Here is a 22,825-nt window from a genome sequence, read left to right as displayed (position 1 = left end):
AGGGGTAGTGAAAAATCACCCCACCAAGGGGAATGGCCACTCCACAATCCCTTGTCTTCCAGTCTTCTCTCAAGATTTGGGCATGTATGCCCATGTGACCAGTGTGATTTCCAAGCTGCAAGATCTGGGACTTGAACCAGAGAGTCAGCCATGTGGGATCCAGTACCTCAACCACCTTGCTTGCTATCTGCTGGCCCAAAGTCCAAACTTTTTACCAAGACAGATAAATCCCATTATGATCTGCCCTTCTTTAATTTTTACTACAGTATAATGAACAAGATCCTGTTCCTTTTTCAACCCTTTAGGAAATAACAAATACACAGAAAAGTACATGGATTGTAAACACTAAGCAAGGGGTCCTACCTGAATAGGAAGGCTACCTAACCCACGATGGGGTAAAGGGAGACAGAAAAGGCTTTCTGATCCCCAAACTGAGCCAAGGCCTTAAAGAAGAATATTCACGTTAGGCCTCATTCAGGGGTAAATGAGGTATGAAGAGGAAAAGAGGGGCCAAAGAAGAAGGCACCACATGGACCAAGGTCTGGAAAGAAGCACAGTGTGCTTGAAGAACTAAAAAAAGTCTAGTGGAGCATAAAAACCGGGTGCTGACTGGGACTTATGAGTCTTATGAGCCATATTAAAGAGTTTGGACTCTATTAGAGCAGCAAATTGGTAAGCAAGATTAAATGTTGATCAAGCAAAATAGGCTATATAATTACCTAGAAGAATACCTATTTCAGGGATTCTTGGGACAGATTTGATTACATCTGAGCTTTGTAGTTTCTTAAGGATCGCAGTACCATTATTCTAAAATGTATTTTTATTGACTCTTTGAGCACAAAGGTGAGGGAAACCTCCAGAGGTCATTGAGATTTTACCTCTGCCTTCAGACAGAACCACGCGTAAATCTTTCCAGACAGATGGGTGTTTGTTGGCAAAGGTACTCAGCCGCAAAGAAGTAATCGCTGCTTTTGTTGACAGATTTAGAGATGTTTTGCCAAACACTATCTTAAAATACTATGATTAGATGTAATTTTGCAAAAATGAGTCTATAATAGAGGTGATTCACTTGTCGTATCAGCTAAGGAGTATCTTCTATTTACAGTTTATTTAATTTGCATTGGATTAATTTACACTGAGTGCAAGCAGTTACTCTATAATTATCTCTTTGCCTGCATCAGAATACATGCAACATTAAGTTTGGAAAATTGTGAAGTCAGAAGATGTTAACACAGAAAACAGCCATTAAGTAATCTCTTTCACCTCTTTACTATCAAAGTAAACCCTTAAAGACTTCAGATTCATGACGAGTTTTTAAAATCGGTATTTTTCTACACATCCTAACATAAGGTATGATTTATCTTCCATTTCCACAATTTAATATCTAAGCTATCACAAACAACACTTTTCTTTCTTTTATTTATTTATTTTTTTGAGTTCTTCTGAATCCACCATCATTAGGTAAAGCAGTTATTTTTAAAATATCTTTCAGGAAATCATGTATGTGAATATCCTGTGAGTGTCTCATGGACAAGAACTGCGTTCTCTTTAGTGTGACCACTTTAGTGTTCCATGTATTTACTGCACACTTTGGAAATTGTAGTGGTGGCACCAGCCACCAGACATACATTTGATCCTAATAATCTAAGTTGGGTAAACAAACTAGACCTCTTAGTCAAACTCTGTCTGCTGTCCATTTTGATATGACCTTCGAGCTAAGAATAATTTTCACATGTTTTATTTATTTATTTTTTTAGAGAGTGATTTTTGCTATAGGGAGCGAGCATTTGCTGGAAAGAAAGAGGAAGATGGAGAGACAGAAAGAGAAAAATCACCACCCCACCCCACCCCAGGGATGGCCACACTACAATCCCATCTCCTCCATTTTCCTCCTGGGATTTTGGACACACACACACACACACACACACACACACACACACATGTACCCAGTGTGAGTTTCAAGCCACCAGGTCTAGGACTTGAACTGTGGTCTACTTCGTGGGAGTCCAGTGATATAACCATTATACCATCTGCTGTTCCCTGATTTTCACATGTTTTAAATGGTCGAAAAAATTTGAAAGAAGACTCTGATGACATGTGACTATTATATGAAATTTAAATTTTAGCGTTCGAGCACAGTTTTATTGGAACATAACTGTGCTCATTCACGTACAGATTATGGGTGTTTTTATGCTATAAGGGCACACTGAGTAGTAGTGTAGCTCACCAACTCTAAAATATTTACTATCTGGCTCTTTATAGTAAGTATTTGCTGATCCCAGTCTAAGTTAATCATGGTAATCTCATTTCCCTTGTGAATGATTGGTTTGGAGTGAACATAAAAGTATAATCCTGGGAAATGGCATGTCAGACGTCTGATGGGGCTTCAGGGAAAGGTTTATAGCTGTTCTAAAGGACACACAGGAAAAGATAGTTCCTTTCTTCCTTCGTTGTTGCACCTTGAGGAAGGGTCTGAAGATGTGGTGGCAGTGTTGTGGCCATGAAGGCTGTAACATGAAGGAAAAGTCACCTCGTTGAGGATGACAGCAGAGAAATGGGAAGAGCCAGATTCTTCATCTGGATGCTAAACCTGGGTCCCCTCCTGCCTTTGTACTTTATGCTGTAGCAGGTAACACACTTCCTTAACGTCGAAGTCATTTTGAACTTGGGTTTTGTGTTCTTCAGTGCTGAAGTTTCCCACGAAAGCTTCTTTAATACACTAGCCACTCTGCCTGGTGTTAGCAAAACACCAAAAATTAAATTAAATTAAATGAAAAAACGTAGTCCCTGCTCTCCACCAACTTAGCAAAGTAGGAAGACATTCTACAAAAATGGGATAAGGAATGCCTCTCTTTAGAGTCAGGATAAACTTCATAGAAGGGCTAATGTTTGATCTGAGATTTGGACAGTGATTTGGACTCTATTTAAGCTAATTTATAAGGGATCAACATTTCTAGGAAAATAGAAGAATATATAAAAAGGCAAAGACAGTTCAAATAGTATGATATTTAGGGGTAACTACAGTTTAATGTGGCTGAGGTACTGCTGAAGGGAAAAGAATAGAATTTCCTTAGCATAGACCTTGATGTGCTGTTGTGAAAACCACTACTACCATTACTGCAAGTTCAGAATAACCCCACAACTATTTACAAACTACTGCTATTTGTACTAAAAATTGGCTTTAATAACAGATATTATTTATTGGGCACTTATTTATTTTTTAAGAGAGATTCTTTGCTATAGATTACATGTGCTCACAGGAAAGACAGTTAGAGGCAGAGAGACAGAAAGCAAGAAATCACCTCCCTTGGGGGTATGGACATGCCACAATCCCTCCTCTTCCATTCTTCTCTTGGGATCTTGGACATGCGCACACATGTGCCCGATGCTAGTTTAAGCTGCTGGGTCTGGGATTTGAACCACTGTCGACTACATGAGAGTCCAGTGAAGTAACCATTATACCATCTGCTGGACCCTTTATTGGGTACTTATTAGCTTAGTCACCTTAAATGTGTCATCCCATTTTATTTGCACCATAGTTCTACAATAAGAATCTTATAGTTATCCTCATTTTTTTTTTTTTTGAGAGGTTTTTGCTATAGGGCGCGTGTGCTCGCCAGACAGAGAGAGGCAGAGAGACAGAAAGTGAGAAATCACCCCCCAGTGGGGATGGTAGTTATTCTCATTTTAATAAGAATCAACCAAGGCATAGTGATGTTAAAGAACTTGTCCAAGGTTAGTGTAAGTGTAGAAGTGGGAACAAATCCTTGAACTTTCTGATTAAAAGCCAGTGTTCTGATCTGTATGCTCAAGCCTTTGAGATCCTGTGGGCTAGGTTGTGATTAAATTCTATCACACGCTGCACATCCAGTGGGTTCTGTGACCAGCCCAGTGTGTACAACCATTATCGTGGCTTTCAGGAGGTGTAAAACAGTTGAATTTCAGAAGTACTTTTTATCTTTTTAAAACTATACATTTGGAAGTGAATATGGATATTTCAGACACAAACTTGGACTTAAAATTTCAAATGCTGTTCATAGCTGTGACAAATGGGTACCTTTGATAGTATGGTTTGTACAATAGAGGGCTTGAAGATTTAAAATGTGCCAATTATATATATCTTAATACCCAGTTATGAAATAAATATGTTACACCTGTTAGTTGCATTCTGTTAGACATATCCTAACATGCAAATTTCTAATATCCTCGTTTATGAAACAAAAATTAGAAGTGCGAGGAGAGAGAGGACAATTTCAGAACTGAGAGGCAGATCAAATGAAAAGCAGAGAAAAGGCTTAGTTGTCAAATGTCAGGATATCAAAGGCAATTAAGAGAAGTGGTTTCAAATGAGGGAGGCTGATAGGCCCATGAGAGGGAAGAGGGAGAATCTCTGGGGTCCTATGGGAATAAAGTGACAAAGAAAGGCACAGGATGGGAGGTGGTAAAAACAGAGATGGTCACTTGTGGATGGATCAAAAAAAGCATGGGATGAGCTCGCAGTTGGAGCAAGATTCAAGTGGGAGTGAAGGCAGGACTCTGTTGTCCTGTAGAGCCCCCATGAAACTCCTGGGCTGCCAGGTCATTTGGCCTCATTCAAATTCCAGCTTGGCTGCTGTACCACCCAGGGAGAGTAACTAATCCTTTCAAACTTTGTCTCTTCCTCTGTAAGATGGGGATAATAACAGCACCTATATTGTACAGCTGTTAGGAGGATTAAACAAAATCATGTCTGTGAAGTACCTAGCACAGTACCAGACATACAGGGCGAAAGGGTTTAATAAGTATCAGCCATGTTGATTTCTTTGTTATCCTATCTGCCAGGTTGGAGCAAGTCAGTCTTCCAAACTTCACGCAGACTCTTTCTTACAAGGCAGCATTCTGATCCCTATGCAGGACAGGCATTTCAAGCCACCAGCTATCGAAAGAACAAATGGCTCTCACCTCTAGAATTGTTATTGTTATTTTTTGGTTGGACTACTTCTGCCGTTGATTTCCTGTCCTCAGTAAGGGTATACAGTGGTGAGAATTTTAATGCATGAGCGGTTTGGGCAACAGCCTCAAAATGTCTTATTTTTATTACGTATTATTATAGCATTACATTCATAGTTAGGGGTCAGCTGCCATTTCCTGAGGTTTATAACATGCCTGTTTTAATTAACATCAAGCTAAATTTTGGCATACAGGTGGTCAGCCCAGATGTGAATGTTATTTTTAAAAGTGCCTTATGGCTGTTAAATCTCTTTCTTTAAAATAGCAAAACATATACGAGTGTGTGTATGTGGTGGGGGAGGGGAGGACGGAGCAGTAAAAGTCTGAAATACCGATTTTTTTTCAGGCCTTCTTTAGACAAGCTTCAATGATGAAACGATTCCTTCAAGGTGATTAAAATATGCTTACATAGGCCACAAACTAATATACCGAATTGGAGCCAGAATAAGAGTAAGCGCGGGGTGGCCACACACTGGAGAGATAAATGAAGAATTTAGAGGGTTGCGTTTCCACTCTGTAGTTCACGAAACCAAGGATAGAGCATGGACAACATGTCACAGCGATGCAATTGGCAGAGGTGGGAGACAGGCACAAAGTTCCTAACTTCTAGAGATAAACAGTGCTTCAATTTTTGGTTTATCTAGGACTAGCAGTTGGCATAATGGCTATGTCGCTAGACTCTCATGTAGTAGACCATGGTTTGAGTCTTGGATCAGGTGGCTTAAACTCATGCTGGGGTCATGTGCCTGCATGCCCGAGATCTCGAGAGGAGAATGGAGGAGATGGGATTGCGGTGTGGCCATCCCCCCTGGGGGGTGATTTCTCACTTTCTGTCTCTTTATCTCTCTTTGTCTTTCTGGCGAATACACACGTCCTATAGCAAAAACCTCTCCAAAAAAAAGAAAAAAAATGAAAAAAAAATTTGGTTTATCTAATAGTATGTCCTAGCTATGTGAGTGTATATGAACATGTTACACATATTTCTCTCTTACACATCTCACACATATACCCACCACATATACGGTATAAACTTGGTCAGTCATAGATGTGTGTTCATAAGGACAAAATTCATTTACTCTCCTTGAACCTTATTCTTTTATTTCTAAATTGTGGTGTTTGTGATCCAAGGAATTCATCATTGATAACCATTTCTTATTTTTTTATTTTTTCAGGGTTTTGTCATACAGTGAATGTGATCTCCAGAGAGAGAGAGTGAAAGGGAAAGTGAGAAATCATTCCCCAGGGAGGGTGACAATGCTGCAATTCCTTCTCCTCCATTCTCCTGGGATTTGGTGTATGCATGCACATGCGCCTGGAGTGATTTTCAGGCTGCCATACCTGGGACTCGAACCATGGTTGACCATGTGGGAGTCCAGTGCCTTGACTACTGCCACCTGCTGGCCCTGATACTTTTTAAAAAAATCTTTATATCCAATCCATTGCAAAGGCCAGGTAGTTTGCCTCCTACTCATTTGTCAAACCTTTCCACTTTCATGTTCCACAGCTTCGTCTAAGCTACTGCCATCTTCGTTCTCTCTGTATCCACCTTTGCCTGCGTCCAGATCCATTTTTCATACTACTGCCAGGATTATTTGCCTGATATTAAATCCATTTATTGTTCTTTGGATAAAGAGCTTCAAAGGCCTGCAGAATCTTGGCCCTGTCAAACCTTGGCCCTGCCTGTTTCTCCCACCATAATTTTCTAGTTTTCTAGGCTTTTAACATCCAGGATTCCTGTTAATTTCTTGTATTTCCCACATTATCTGCTAACGCAAAGCTTTTGCACAGGCTCTTTTTTGCCTAAAATGATTTCCTCCTCACTCCTTTCCTCATTACACAATCAGTTGGATGTAAAATTCTGTACCCCAGATGAAGTTGTACTTTCTACAGTGAAAAGGCACGTGCAAATACAAGTACCTTTGGGAGAAGGAGCATCCTGATTATCTGAAGGTATAAATGATATATCCTGGTTTTCTTACAGAAAACATATTTTGACAGAGGAGGGAAAAGTATCAGAAGCAATGACTGACCATTTACTGTTTAAGAGCATGACATTCATAAAAATTATACATGTCTTGCCCTTCTCAGAATCCCATCTGGTCTAGCATATGAAGTAAATACTAATTTCATCCTGATTAGAGAGGTGAGGAAATTGAGGCTAGGAGAAGTTGACAACCTCAAGAATACCTGGTTACTAACTAATGGACTTAGGTTCAAAAACAACTTGTGTTAGAATTATGGCCCATTTCTGGCTTTGCTCAGTTGTAGCTGAGTAAAAGAACAAAAAGACCCAAGGGTGGGGTTTCTGACACCAAATGCTAATATATATCAAAATTCAGTACCTCTAGTGTCTGACCTTCTCAGTTGTCTATCTGTTGTTGAAGGAAGGTAACCCAATAAAATTTGACCCAGTAGTGGAGCATCGCCATTAGTTTCCAGAGTCTATGGTGTAACTGGAATTAGCTTGTTTCTAATGGAACGTCCCAATGGAAGTCCCCCAGTTCTTGGATGATACCCTAGAAATAGCAAAGTGAACAAATCCCACCCACACAGAAGGTAACCCTGGCTCTCTTGCCATATTTATGGCAAACATTCAGGGAGCCCGCTAGAATTAAATGGCAAAATTCATCACAACTAATTTCTATTTGTCATCTATTAAGCTACATTGTTTTGTCCTCAACGTCAGGTTAAATAATGAACCTCTCACAAGGAAGTAAATTAACCTCCACTTTATGTTCATGTCATTGTCAAATGGAAACATCACTTGCACAAATGAAAAAGATTCATTAGTAACACAAACGCGCAAGCTCCACTCTAGTAAAAGATAAGAGCGATTGAGACCTTGTCATAATGCGCTGTCGCCAAGCCCCTTGTTATTTATGATGCCTGCTGTAATCTTGGGAGATTATTTTCAGCTACGGCAATTAGCCCGCTGTGTATCAGGGGCAATTATGGGGCAGAGTCTGCTTCTGACAGGTATGCTGCTCGGGCTGCAAGGGGCCACGATCTTTGAGAAATGTAGACTCATCTCATGCTGCCAGGATTTCATCCTGCTTCCTCCTCCGTGGAGACTGGGGAAGTAAGCCAGGCGTGGTCGGCTTCTCCTAAATGCTCAGCTGCCTGTCCTGTGGGACCCTGCAGGTTCACATTGCTGCCTGAGTCTGGAAGTCACAGCCAGCATTATCTGTTGTTGCATCAGAATTTATTCATATCGCATTGGTCTAAAGGGAAGTCACAGCCAGCATTATCTGTTGTTGCACCAGAATTTATTCATATTACATTGGTCTAAACATTTCTCGGCTCTTCAAATCCTGATTATCTAAGTGGTAATTTATATGGGTTCTTACTTCCTTTCTGTACCATGGGGGCCATTTTACTGCATGTTCACCCTTTCATTAGGAAGCAAATACAAATAATGATGATAATGCCTTCACATACCTGTGTGAATATCCATTTGTACCCCTTTTTAAAAAGCAGTTCAGCACAAAGGACCAAAAGCTTAAAAATATATATATATATATAACACTTGACCCAGGCATTCCACTTCTAAGAATTTATCTGATGGAGTCAAGTGCAGATGTGCACAAAGATTCCGCTCCAAGTTATCTTTAAATTAGAGTGCTGGGAATAACAGGTGAATTTGGCTACCTCCTGGTGCTGAGGTAGATGTTTTTGAAGATACACTGTGGGGCAACTGCTCAGCCTCTGGCTAGTTCCCTGGTGGTTCTGTCTCTGCTAAGTCTCTTCTTTCTGGAAATCTTCTCTCTCTCCATTGGCCAGGGGTTGGGTGGATGGGGTGGAGGTGATTCATGTGACCCTGGCCTGACCAATCAGTGTTCATCTCTCTGGCCACAGTAGTGACTTCAGTGTAAGCAACCACCCAAGTCCCTCACTAGGGTTTCTTCCCTAAGATTTTTAGAAAATGAAGCTGGGATGGATGTACTCCATCTATTATTGTTTGTAGACTTCTAAAGCTGTGAGCTATTAGCTGCTTGCTGGTTCCCCCCACCCACATGAAACAGATATACAGTGGCCAAGGAAACCAATACCCTGAGTAATATTTGCAAATGAAATATTCCTGACATGGTATCTTAATCGGTGGTACTTATAAAGTCTGTGATTTAAATGAGCCACGCTTTTCCTTAATGTGTCTTGAAGTGGAAAATGGAAAGCGCCGATATTCTCGTCTGTCTTGAGAAGGGCCTCAGTTTCTCCATCTTGTAAAAGGAACTCAACAATACGGATCTGTTCCCCCTAAGGGGTGAAATGAGGTTGTGTGAGATGAGAGTTCATCAAAGATGCTGAGATCCTGGACTGAAAGCATCTGAAGCTCTAAAGTGCAATTAGCACTTTCCTCTTTCTTTTCTTTTCTTCTTCTTGGCATAAAGTTTTACAAAAGTTACTTTAAAATGTTCTATTAAATTGATTTTCAGGATCATGAATGCTGGAAGATTGACAGCTCTGGGAAGAGCGCCATCTCTCAAGTGCGTATTTTACAAGGAGCAGTGAGTTGATTGCCCCTGCTGCCTTAGGAGGCCTCTGCTGACAGTACGTGCCCGGCACTCAGCACGGGAGGGGGACGCTTCTGTGACTTGTGAGGCTCTTGCATGGTTCACCATTTACTCCAAGTTACTGTGACTGTGCGGCACATCTTCATGCGTGTGAATCGAAGCACCTCTCATGTGTGCTGTCTGGATCGCTGAAGTCACTAACTAAGGAGAATGGGGAGACAGGTACAGATTACCTTCAATCTCAGCTGTCTACCTCAGGCAGAGATTGACTGCAAAACCCAGAAACACAGCACAGCCAGCACTAGTGAGGGCGGAAGTGGAGTTTTTGTTGCAATTGCCCACTATTGTGCACAGGAAGAGAAATACAACTAGACCTATTAGAGAAATCCAGGAACTGAGGGACATCTCTTTGTTCCTCCCAGGTCACAGAATCTCTCTCGCTATTGCCTCTCTCTCTACTCCAGCTCCCCCTGCTTGCACATGGTCTGAGTGACTGCCTTGAAATCACTCTCTGCTCAGCCTCTACAAATCCCCTCAGACATCTAATTAGGAGTCTCTGAAAGAGAAAGAGAGAGATGGAATGCAACTGATGACTCAGTGAACCTATGGATTGGTTTTTCCTTGGGTCAAGTATCATTTCTAGTCTAATCATCTCTATCCAGGGATGATCACAGCTGTCTGGGGTTGTAGGGGGAGTGGAGAACAATGGGGTATTGGTAGGTGAGCAGGAATTGGACTTTCTAGTCCATCCTTCAGTTCCTGGAATGCTTTGTAATATCACACCTTGTTTAGGATGAATTCATTGTCCCAGGATCCCAGGATCTCCTTCCTGATTTGTTCCAACTGTGATAGGCTGCAGAGAGAATCCTTGCATGAGAGCTAGAGGTTGGAGGGGAAGCAGTAATCACCTGGTTGGCACATCGTTAGGATCTGCAGACTCCAATCCTTGGCATGAGGCAGCATCCAGGCAGTCTGCACGGCTTCTCTGACTCTTGGGTCATATGTATGTTCAGCTCCATGATGAAAGCAAATTCACACAATCAAGCCGAGAGCAGTGAAACTGATGTAGTTTTCAGTTCATCCTTGTGAGCTCCAACTCAGGTGGCTTGCTCTCCTGTACTTTATAGCCATCTTCCCATTCCCACTGCCTGCCCTGTAGGCTCTGAGCTGTAGCATGAGATATGACAACGGCCTTATAGAGACTGCTAAACTAGTTCCACAATTGCATAAAGTCAAATCCCTGCAAGAAACCCTTTAATATGCATGTATGCATTTCTTTCTTGGTGGTTCTATCCCTCAGACTGAATCCTGACTGATGTTGTTAATCTTTAGCACTCTCACCGAGCTGATGGAGTGATTTCTTTTGGTCTAGCAGGATATTAAGTGATTACATCTTCTTTTAGGTATATAGATCTTCTATTCAAAATTGTATTTTGGGGATTAGCAATGGTGATGTGTGCTGCTAAAATGCTATGTTCCACAGGCTGAGACCACATGGTAGGCTCATTTTAGATGCCCAGTTCAATGTAAAGGCCCTGCATGGTGGCATGTATCTATAATCCCAGTGACTAGAGGAGGCTGAGACAGGAGGATTGTAACATCCTGAGGCCCATTTTAAAAGAAAACAAAAGAAACCCCCCTATACAAATTTCTTGTATAGATTGTATCCTTTGTATAGCAGTCCTCCCTTACCCATCAGAGATATGTTCCAAGATCACTAGTGGAAGCCCAAAACAGGGTAGTTCCAAACCCTATATGCAAGAGGGCTTCAAACATTCAGTCAGAAAGACACTTGCACATCCATGTTTACTGCAGTTTATTCATAATTACTAAGACATGGAATCAACCTGAGTGCCCAAAAACTGAAGACTAGATTGAGAAAAATGTGGCACATACACAATATGAAATACTACTCAGCCATAAAGAATGGCTAGAGACTCTGTCATTTGACTCTATTTTGAAAAAAAAAATTAATTTAATAATATTATTTTTTAAGTTGCTATAGGGCATGTGCACTCACCAGAGAGAAGGAGAGGGACAGAAAGTGAGAAAGCGGGTCTGGGAATTGAACTGTAATCAGCCATATGGGAGTCCAATGCCTTTAACCACCATGCCATTGTTGGCTCCCTTATTTAATTCTAAAAATAGAAGATTTAATGCTAAGTGAAATAAGCCAGATTATGAAAGACAAACATATATCCTCACTCAATATATACTGAGTGTCTGCACTCTATGGCAGAAAAAGATTCAAAGATATAGTAATAGTAAGGAGGGCAAATGTAGATACCAGACTGTGTGGGAGGGGAGGTAGATAGGAAGGGCTCAGGGAAAAAAGCATTTAACAGTCACAAAAATGCAAGGATCTTTGTTGAAAATGATTTATGTAGCAATATCCATAATTTTATTATTACATACCACATGCATGTTTTGAAAAACCATATTGTACACCATAAAGATGCACAAAAATTAAATGTAAATAAGAAATGATAAAATAAATGGAAAAAAAGAAGAAAATAGAAGCCTTGAATGATGTATTTCTGGATGAGATTTTTGTTTTTTTGGGGAAGAGTTTTTTTGCCTGAGGGCACACATGCTTGCTGGAGAGAGAAACAGGGACAGTGAATGGGAAAGTGAGAAATCATCCCCCCAGTGGGGGATGGCCATGCCACAATCCTTTCTCCTACCGAGATTTTGGGCATGTATGCACACACACTTGGTGTGATTTTTAAGTTCTAGCAGGGGACTAGAACTGCTGTCAGCTGTGTGGGAGTCCAGCAACATAATCACTATGCTATCTACTAACCCGAGATGACTATTTAAATACTTTTATTTCTGGAGTTAGTTTATACACTTAGGACAATCCTAATTAAAATTTTCTTTGAAAAATAAGAAAAAGTTTATGGAAAATATATATTATGAAAATAACTATGCATGGATATTAACATTTTTGCACCAAATAAACTCATACCTGAATTTTGTTTTTCATGGACTTTTTCTTTTTTTAAGGGATTTTTGTCTTAGGGAATGAGTGCTTGCTGGAGAGAGAGACAGAGATAGAGATAGTGAAAGAGAAAGTGAGAAATTCCCCCCACCCCATCAGGGGAGATGACTATGCTACAACCCCTTCTCCTCCATTCTCCTCCCAGGATCTTGGACATGCACACAGACGCACTGCTGTGATTTTCAGGCCGCTGGGTCTGGGGCTTGAACCATGGTCAGTCAGGTGGGAGTCCAGTGATGTAGCCACTATGCCATCTGCTGGTCTCTTCATGAACTTTTTGAAGTAGTTTTGTATACTATGTCTTTCACATCCATGCTACCTATGATAAAACTTGGTTTATAAAGTATGGATGGTAGGAGATTAACAGCAAACTATCAAAAAAAAAAAAGAACGACTATAACAGTAACAATATTGGAATCAAAGTTATATGAATATAATCTCTGTGAAAATGTCCTATTGTACTGTACTGTGGGTAACTGATAAGAGAGGAGGACTATATCATCCTCCGTCAATGTAGTAAATTGATTTCACTGAGGTGCTAGCATTTAGGACACACTGTGTGCTTAGGGACAGTGCCCTGAGCCCTTCCCTGGCCAAGCTTCATCCCCTGCTGCCATTCCTCTCCTTGTTCATTGCAGTGCAACTACAATGTTCTTCCATTTCCTCAAATATGTCAATATCTTTTCATATCCACCACTTTTTAGGTGCTGTTTCTTCTACCTAAAGTACTCCTCTCTTCTCTAAGCATATCTTCATTTCATCTTAGTTTTATCCGAAATGCACCCTGTTTGAAGGGGCCTTCCCAAATCACTACATAGTATGTTGAACCTATCAATAGGTAGAGGCTGTTTGGAACCTTGTTTTAAGAAGGAGCCTGGGAACCAGCAGTTAGCATAATGGCTATGTCGCTGGACTCCCACGTAGTCGACTGTGGTTCGCGTCCTGGACCCGGTGGCTTAAAACTCACGCCGGGCGCGTGTGTGTGCGTGCCCAAGCTCCCCGGAGGAGAATGGAGGAGAAGGGATTGCGGTGCGACCATCCCCCCTGGGGGGTGATAGGTGATTTCTCGCTTTCTGTCTCTATGTCTCTCTCTGTCTGTCTGGCGGGCACATGCGGCCTATAGTGTAAAACCTCTCAAAAAAAAAAAAAAAAAAAAAAAAAAGGAGCCTGCGGTTCATGGGCCTGAAAGGAGAGAGTGCTGTGATTGATTAGCAATGTCTGCCACTGACCTAGGATAGAGAGCTGTGGGATCCTTTTTGTATATTTTCACTCTTTGGCTTACAAGGATCTTGCATTTACTAAATGCCCAAATTCTGGGCCTACCAACTTGCTGTATAATTTTCACTTAGTCATATAACCATTCTGCCTAACCTACCTCATCAGCAGGTTCCCTATAGTTTAGTTCATAGATCATCAACACAGGTGAGCCGTGGTGGGTGGGGATGAAAGAGGGTGTTCTATAAATATGAATATTCAATGACATTTAGAGTTCATGAGGAAGCATGACAATTTTAATGCCTTACTTTTAGAAATTAAAAGATAAAGGAAAGTATATAGGAATCACCTGGTGGAAGTTAGTAAAATTAAGGAAGTAAGAAACTAGCTCTCTCTGGGATGTGCAATTATTAGCCAGCATTGTGATCTTTGAGGAAGTCTGTTAACCTCTTAGGACATCAGCTTTCTAATCAGTAGCAGACATACTGCACTGCATCTAAGATTCACCGTCAAACTTCCTATAATAAAAACATGGGTGAAATGGAGAGACCTAGAAAGTGATGAAATTAAAGGAGCAGAGAGATTCTCTAGGGAAAACAGTGGACTTACTGGCTGCTGCTGCTGCAGGACTGTACGGCTGCTTTAGGAAAGGGGGAGCGTTTCCAATCTTTGTCCACTGATGTCTCTCATCAGTTTTGATCTGTGACTTCAAATTAGTGTGTGAATGACAAGACACTAGAAAGAAGCATTAGGCATTTTTGTGGACAGCCTTCGTGTGTCCAGGGCAGAAGAGAGGCTGGAGCTGGGGATCAGTGTTGGTCCAGAGAGACACTGCTACCTGCCCACTGCCCCTTGGGGAGCTCAGCAGCAGGCAGGGGAGTTACATGACTCCAAGCTAGTCTGATCAATAAAGGGCATCCTTACTATAGCAACACGGCACAGTGGCAGGGCTGCCAGTGGATCACGTGCCCCTTCCCCTGCACACTGTAGAGTTTGAGGCAGGCAATTAGAACTTGGGGGCAGCATATCTCAGAGGTCAAAGAGCTGACAGATGAGCAAAGAGCGTTCCCGCACTTCCAACCCAGTGTGGGCGTGGAAGACTTTTAGATCGCTCACCTTTAGTATTAGCCAAAATAGCAGAAAAGGCTTAGGAATAGAAGTATGGGGAAGTCCCTAAAAGGAAGAAATTCTCTCATCAATAATAACAATATTAATAATGAAAACAATTTTTACATTTGTGTGAATATTTGATTAATGTCTGTTTCCCTCTCCAGAACGTAGGCTCATGAGTGCAGAGAGGATGTTTTCACATATACCCCTACATCCAGGGTCCTGTGCTTGATTATGTACTATGTATTTATGAATGAATATATCAGCTCTTTATTGTGAGATCAGCCCCATACTGGGGGCTTAACATCGATCCTCTTGTTCAATCCTGACCAGGATTCTATAAGGTAAGTACTATTATTACCCCCGTTTTATGGACAAAGAAAAAACAAGCTGTGAGAATTTCCTTGTTATTGAAACAGGGTTTCTTATTTGTGGCAATACTGACTCTTGGTTCTGGGGGAGTGTCTGTGGGTTGTACTATAAGATGTTTAGCAGCTTCTTTGGCTTCTATCCACTTTAAGGCACTGGTATGCCTTCCCTTCCCCACTGGTGACAATCAGAAATGTCTCTAGACCTTGCCAAATGTCCTCTTGGGGGTAATCACCCCAAGTAGAGAGCCACCATACTTAAGGAAGGCCCAGGATGGACTACACTAGGTAAGATGGTCTATTTTTGCCTATTCTTTAGTGTGTGTGCACTGATGGTGTGTGCTAAGCTTATTGCAGGTGAAGTGTTATGGGGTATTTCACAAGGTCACTTGAATGTGCTTCTGTGTGTGAGCAGTGGGTGTTCAGGCAGGAGACTTGTCATGATTGGGCTCTGGGTTCATGGCATGTCATTTATAAACTGGCAAGTTCCTTTAGCCTGTCATCTGGAAGATGGGAGAAAACCTCAAAGAGTCATAGACATTCCTCCTATGAATCAGATTAGCTCAGGTAAAATTACATCTGTCCTGGAAGGACTGTGGAAAACAGCCTCATAGATAAAAAGTCAAGGTTTAGGAGACCTTAGCCTCTGTGAATGCTCATACACAAGCCATTTAATGCGTTTAAACCTGTTTCATATCTGCGAAGTTGGGGAATCTGGGAAGACTGGCATGGATGATGGTCAGTTCTGTGGCATCGAGGCCAACAATGGCTCCTCTCTTAAACTACTAGAGTGTGTGTGAAAGCAAAGGGGATGGGCCAAGTCCAAGATTTCCATGGATGGCATTCTTATCTCTACTCCTGTCGTCATAATTTGTAACCTGCATCTAGTATTTTCTATGTGCTAGACACTGTTCTAAGAGGTTCATATGTATAAATTCACTTAATCTTCGTAATACCTGCAAACACAGCCAAATAAAAATGCTCAACTAGCTGATCACAGAACTGGAATCTTATGTCTTTCTCTCACTAATACTGTATAGAGTGCCTGGTAGAAGTTTTCATTAACACTACATTTTTATTTCTATCTGCTATATATGGCATTTGGAGACCTATAATCATTTTTATTCCATATTACATATATAACAGGAGAGCTTTCATAATTATTTTTGAAGCAGGTTGGAACCTCAAGGCTGATGGGAGAAGTAAAATAATTTCATGTGATTCTCTTACAATACAACATATATTGCATAATTTTCCTATTTAGAAGAATGATGCTTTCCAGATGCAATCATATATAAACCTAATTATGAAATGTCCACCAGGGTATAATTTAAATTAGTCTATTCTACTTTTTAAAAAAATGCATTCTTTCCATGCTGAGATATTTTATTTAAACTTCAGAAAACTATAGAATTTAAATGTTTAACTATTGGCCTAATTCTTAAAGGAAGACAGTTGCTTTTTGGACATTTTTTTCATTTTCTGTAGTAAATCTCCTGTTTATATTTTTTAATTTTTATTTTTGTCCTGTTCAATTCTTTCTGTCCTTTGGGGTTAGAGGTCCTAGAATTTAGGTCAGACAGTTAGGTTATCGTTTATTTGTCTGCATAAATTAATAGTGTTCATAGACACATACCCTAATATATAAGCTTGCTTACAGTAATTGCTTACAAATTTTTTATGTCAATTATCAATAAAACATTTTCCAGCATGTGTCCATAGTATGTATATAAATGTTATAAATTTTATGTGCTCTTGCTGGATATTAATATTAGTAAAATTCTGATTGTTTCCATTTTTAACTAAAAAATAAAGATAACTACAAGTATAGTATTTCCACATCCATATGAATCATTTTCACACATCTCAACCGGGAGTTCATTTTGACAGATGGTAGTGCAGTTAATTTTCTTCTTTAATACATAGAGTGTATTATCTATCATGTTTATCTTGAGAAGTTGAGAATGCAACAAACAGAATAATAGAAAGTATTAATTCTGTACTAGTTAGTTCTTGCTGTGTAACAAACCACTCAAAAACTTAGTGGTTTCAAACAATAATTATTTCTTAATTCATGATTTTGTGGCTCAGTCATTAGAATTGGGTTCAGCTAAATGGTTCTTTTGCTGGTTTTACCTGGGCTCATTCTTGGGGTAGTATGTCACCTGGGGGTTCAGCAAGGCCTCGATGACCAAAGATGGCCTCGTTTACACATCTGCTCTTTGGAATTTGCTATCAGATGAACCTCTATTTCCTGGTAGTCTCTTAGCCTAACTTGGGCTTTTTCACATGATGATGAGGGTATTTCAAAAGGATGAGACCAGAAATGGCAAGTTTTCTTAAGGCCAAAACTTAGAACAAATATGTTATGTCTTACTTTTGCCACATTTTGCTGGCTAAAGGAAGTCACAGGCTAATTCAAAGTCGAGGAGTAATACTCTCTCTTTTAAAGGGCATTACCATCTATTTATGTCACTCTTCTGATAATGCTGTGCTGTAGTTTGTGTTATCCTTCAGGGTAAAATAACCTAATTAAAATAGGTATTTTAAAGAGCTTCCAAATAAACTTAAAAGATTAGTGCAATTAAAATGTTTATTTTATAGACAAAAAACAAAAAAAAAAATAGAAAAAAAAATCTACAAAACCCCGAGGTGCAGAGAGGTTGAATTATAGCCCTGCTAGTAAGTAAGTGTGTAGTCTTTCCTTACAACAATTGCAAAAACTGAGGCTTATCTCCCAGGGTCATGTTCATTATCACAAAGAAAATATTTAATAAATGTTGAAATGGTTATGCAATCTCAACCTTCTTTCTTTAGCATTCTGGGCTGATGGCAGAAGTAAGCAGTTAGCTGAATATTTTCTGTCTAAAGGATTCAAATGGTAAAGCTTTGATTTGGAGGGCATATCTGCCACTTGCTGAACTTTAATACAGATCCTCATTTTTCAAACTTTTTGATCATAACTTCTATACATACAAATAAATATTCTAAACACAAACCCCTAATGTACATGTATTTATTTATAGACTATAATGTCGTATTAGTGTTCCATATTTTATTCATTGATATAGCTTCATTTCCTCTTATAAGTAAATAGAAGTAGAAATGAAGACTCTTCTTTAAAGCAAACTGTCTTGTACATTTTCTGGAGTGCACATATAGTCATATAAAACAGTTTCTTTCTTTTTTTTTTTTTTAGAATTATTTATTTATTTAATTCCATTTATTATGGTTATTTTATAATTTGACCAGAGAGAGAGAGAGAAAGAGAAATCAAGAAAACAAGCCACCAGGTCCAGGACTCGAACCATGGTTGGCCATGTGGGAATTCAGCGCCCCCATCCACCACACCACCTGCAGCCCCATGTAGTTTTCTATGTTGGAAATGAGCGGAATGAAATAGTGCCCATGGATTAGCATGGCAGCAACTATGACTGAGATAGCAGGAGTAGGCTCCTTTCAAGGGCTCTGCAGTAGCTATTTCAGATCAAAGTGAAAACTCAACATTATCTGTATTGACATCTGTTAGCACCACCTACCAAGAAGGGAATGCAAATAGATTTTTCTTTTGTGAAGCTTCATGAGCCAGCAGTTATGACTAGTGGTTGTGGATGAGTTTACTTAGTTTTTGTGTGACTATTTACTAAACTGTAAAAGAGGGGATAATAACACAAACAGCAGCACAGCATTATTGGCAGAGTGACACCATGAATGGTACAATGATGCCTGGCAGGTTGAAAGCGGCAATGGTATTACTATTATTATATGTCAATTCCAAATGATTGGCTATGATTCTCTAGAATGCTCTACCAGATTCTGAGACCAGCCCTGTTCCCAGCAGTCAAGAATACCCTGACTGATTGTGAGTGTCTGTCACGGACGTGATATTGGGTAGGGATGGCACGTCAAGCATTTTTATATAAAGAGAAATTCTATTTCCCCAGTATGAACAGTTCACTTGAGTCATTGCCCATTTTTTTCCGGCCAATTTACTCTTTGTATGGATACGGCTGGGTCATCATGGGACAGGTGTTCGTAGTAGTTTGTTGTTTTTCTGAGTTGAAAGGCTTCATGTTAAGAACCTATCATGAGTTTTCACCTAGAATTTTCATTCTTATTTCTATCATGCTCTTAGAAATTTTAAAGCTGTAAACAATCATAGTCCAAGTTTTTCTATGACAGATGCTGAAACTGAGGCCTGGGGACATTTGTTAATATGATTATTTATGCCTCATGTACTACCCAAGGACCTGAGGAAGCTTGTAATAGAAAATACAGATACAATAGAAGTGAATACTTGGATAGCACTGTTTTGAGGGAAGATGGATAGAGGGAAGATTGAGTAAGGAAACAGACTGAGGAAAGCTATTGCATTGGAGTGCATATAGAGGTGCCAAGCTTTCCAGTAGTTAAGACAAAAGGAAATGTGTATGCACATCTCTTCTAAGACAATAGAATATGACGTGATAAGAGACCACCTTTTTCATTCCCTAAATTTGAACTCAGTGAGGATTTTGCCTTGCACTTTTTTATATCAGAAGTATCATGTCTTGACTGCTGTGGTTATAATGAGATGTCTTAGAGCTATCTTTTTATGTCAGTCCTCCATGAACTATGCTGAGAGCATTATTTTAAGTCATGTTCTACAAAGCCAATCTTAAAACCTCATGGTGTTTAATAGCAGACCACACATATGTCAGGGATACACCTTTCTGTTAATCAGATGTGATATGAGGATATAGGTAGAAAAAAAAATTGAGGAATGAATAGTTAACACATCTATTAACTGTTCTTCTTGATATTGATTTTCCAAACAGAGATTTTAAGTAGATTTGTGTCCCAGGTAGGTAAGAATGAAGGTTATTAGCTACCCCTAAAGGAAAGTATTCTATATTATTGATTGAAAACCATCTGTTTGGGAAATGGAACTGAATGCAGTAGAATATATTTTATTATGAAAATTCAAGATCTGATTTTTGTCTTAATGAATGACTTTCTCTCATCATCACTATTTCCACCACATACAAATATTAAAACAAGATACTTAAAGGTTAGGCCTGTACTATCTTCCCTAATATACTATATTATGTTATTATACAAGGTTGGGAAACCAACCTCAGGTTATTTGTATGATCTGAAAAAGTCTAAACTAAGAACATACTATCAAATAATACTTGGGTGCCAATGTTTCAAGCATTTGACAAAAACAATTGCTAGTCTTTTCTAGATAATTGAGAGCCTCAACTCAGATATCAAAGGGCAACCAGAGATAAAACAATGTGAAGAACTTAACACCTCACTTAAAACCACTAAGCCCACAAAGAAACAGGCATTATAAGAGAGTCCATATGAACAATAAGTAGCAGAAAAAGACTTCAAAGACTTCAGATATTGCAATTATCATACACAGAAAAATAAAATAATAACATAAATATTTAAACAAATAAAAACATGCATAATAAGTACAGGACTATAAATGCATTGAGCAGATTTGACAAAGAAAGGAAATAAAACTTCTTGAAAAAGTGTAATTACAAAAATTAGTAGATTAGTGAAATAGCAAATTAGATACAATTAAAAAGATAGCTTATAGACTGGATGACTATGTAGAATGTAGCACAGAGAAACAAAGCGATGGAAATGTTAAAAGAATTGAGAGAGAGAGTAAGAAAGTCTAACTCATGTCTAAACAAAAATTCTAGAAGAAACTGAGAGAGGAGGCAATACTTGAGACAAAAATGGATAGTTCTCTAGAATGAATGAAAAACAACAGTTCTTAGATTAAGAAAGTATGAATTGCAGGGCAAACAAAAATAAATCTTTGACCAAACACACGATATCAAAACTTTAGGGACCAGCAGTTAGCGTAATGGCTATGTCGCTGGACTCCCTCGTAGTTGACTGCAGTTCATGTCCTGGACCCGGTGGCTTCACACTCACGCCGGGCATGTGTGCGTACGTGCCCAAGATCCCGAGAGGAGAATGGAGGAGAAGGGATTGTGGCATGGCCATCCCCCCTGGGGGGGGTGATTTCTCGCTTTCTGTCTCTCTGTCTCTCTCTGTCTGTCCGGCGAGTGCACGCACCCTATAGCAAAAACCTCTTTAAAAAAAAAAAAAACTTTGTAAAAACAAAGAGGTCGTTAGACAAACAGAAAAAAAAAATGCCCTAGATTACCTATAAATGAAAGTTAATTAAATAATGAAATTGACTTTTAATAGCAACAATGGAGGCCAGAATGATATCTTCAGAGTGAAAGGAAGTATCTGTCAGCCTAATGTACACCCAGTGCAGCTATTGTTCACGAATGGTTCAGCCTTGCAGACAAGCTAAAACTAAAAGTGTTCACAAGCTACCAATGATTCTTAATGAAATAACTTCTAAAGAATGAACTTTAAAATAAAAGAAAAATAATGGGCCAGCAGGTGCTATAGTGGTTAAGGCGTTGGACTCCCATATTGCTAACTATGGTTCAAGCCCTGGATCCAGTGGATTAAAAATCACTGCAGACATGACTGTATGTGTGTCCGAAATCCTGAGAAGAGAATGGAAGAGAAGAGATTGCACTGTGGCCATCACCTTTGGAGGTTGTTTTCTGACTTTCCTTCTCTCTGTCTCTCTCCAGTGAGTGCATGCTCCCAGTGGCAAAAACAAACAAAAAAACAAAAACAAAAACAAAACAAAAAGAAAAAAGGAAAATAATCTTGGATAAACAATGGAATGACATAAGGAATGAAAATAATTAAAAAAAAAAAGACAGAAAAAAAGAAAAAAAAGAAAACCTCCACATATAAAAAGAAGAGAAATGTAAGTACAAATTAAGATAGTAGAAATAAATCCAAATGTAATTATAATAATTTGAACATAAGATGACCCAAATATTTTAGTTAAAAGTCAAATGTTTAATGGTTTGACTAAACAAGAAACAGCACTACAATCAGAACAAAACCCAGCTTATGTTGTTTAAATGAAATCAACTTAAAATATAAGGACGTAGTAAGGTTGAAAATAGAAGGATAGAAAGGGCATACATGACAACAGAAGAAAGCTTGTGTAGCTTTACTGATATCGGACAGAAGAGGGTTTCGAGCAAAACAGTATTCATGAAAAGAGTTACCAGTTAGTTAAAAAATTTTATCTCTTCAGAAGATAATATACTTATATTTGTGTACACCTGATAATACAGTTTCAATGTATATAATGTAAAAACTGACAGAATTACCGAGAGAAAAGTGACAAATAAACATCACAGAGGAAACTTGAACTAAAACTTCTCTCAAAAAAATAGACCAAAAAGACAGAATATCAGTAAGCATCGGGAATATATGACTAACAACAAAGTTAATCTATATGTTGTGTATAGTATCACATAACCATTGAGAATACTTATTCTTTTCAGAAATACTTATATATGAAAACTGACTTTTTACTAGGTCATAGAGCAAGTCTTTAACAAATTTAAATGAATCAGCATAAAAAAATGAGGATTGTGTGGATAGTGATTAATGTGAACCCCATTCTCTATCATGGAAAGAGATAACGAAGTGAACCCTCTTGTAAAACCCTTCTTCTTCTTCTTCTTTTTTTTTTTTTTTTTGAGAAAGATTTTTGCTATAGAGCATGTGCACTCACT

At 39.2% G+C, this 22,825-nt stretch overlaps 1 pseudogene; it reads right to left on the bottom strand.

Moving 5' to 3' along the window:
- LOC102488094 (isocitrate dehydrogenase [NADP], mitochondrial pseudogene) overlaps positions 1-6,557 on the bottom strand; it is a 129,674-nt pseudogene extending 123,117 nt beyond the window's left edge.
- Between the last annotated feature and the right edge of the window lie 16,268 nt (positions 6,558-22,825).

This window comes from Tupaia chinensis, unplaced genomic scaffold, assembly GCF_000334495.1.
Source record: "Tupaia chinensis unplaced genomic scaffold, TupChi_1.0 Scaffold143796_1, whole genome shotgun sequence".
Lineage (NCBI taxonomy): Eukaryota > Metazoa > Chordata > Mammalia > Scandentia > Tupaiidae > Tupaia > Tupaia belangeri.
The sequence above is the reverse complement of the archived record's forward strand: the minus strand, read 5'-3'. Positions and strand labels throughout refer to the sequence as shown.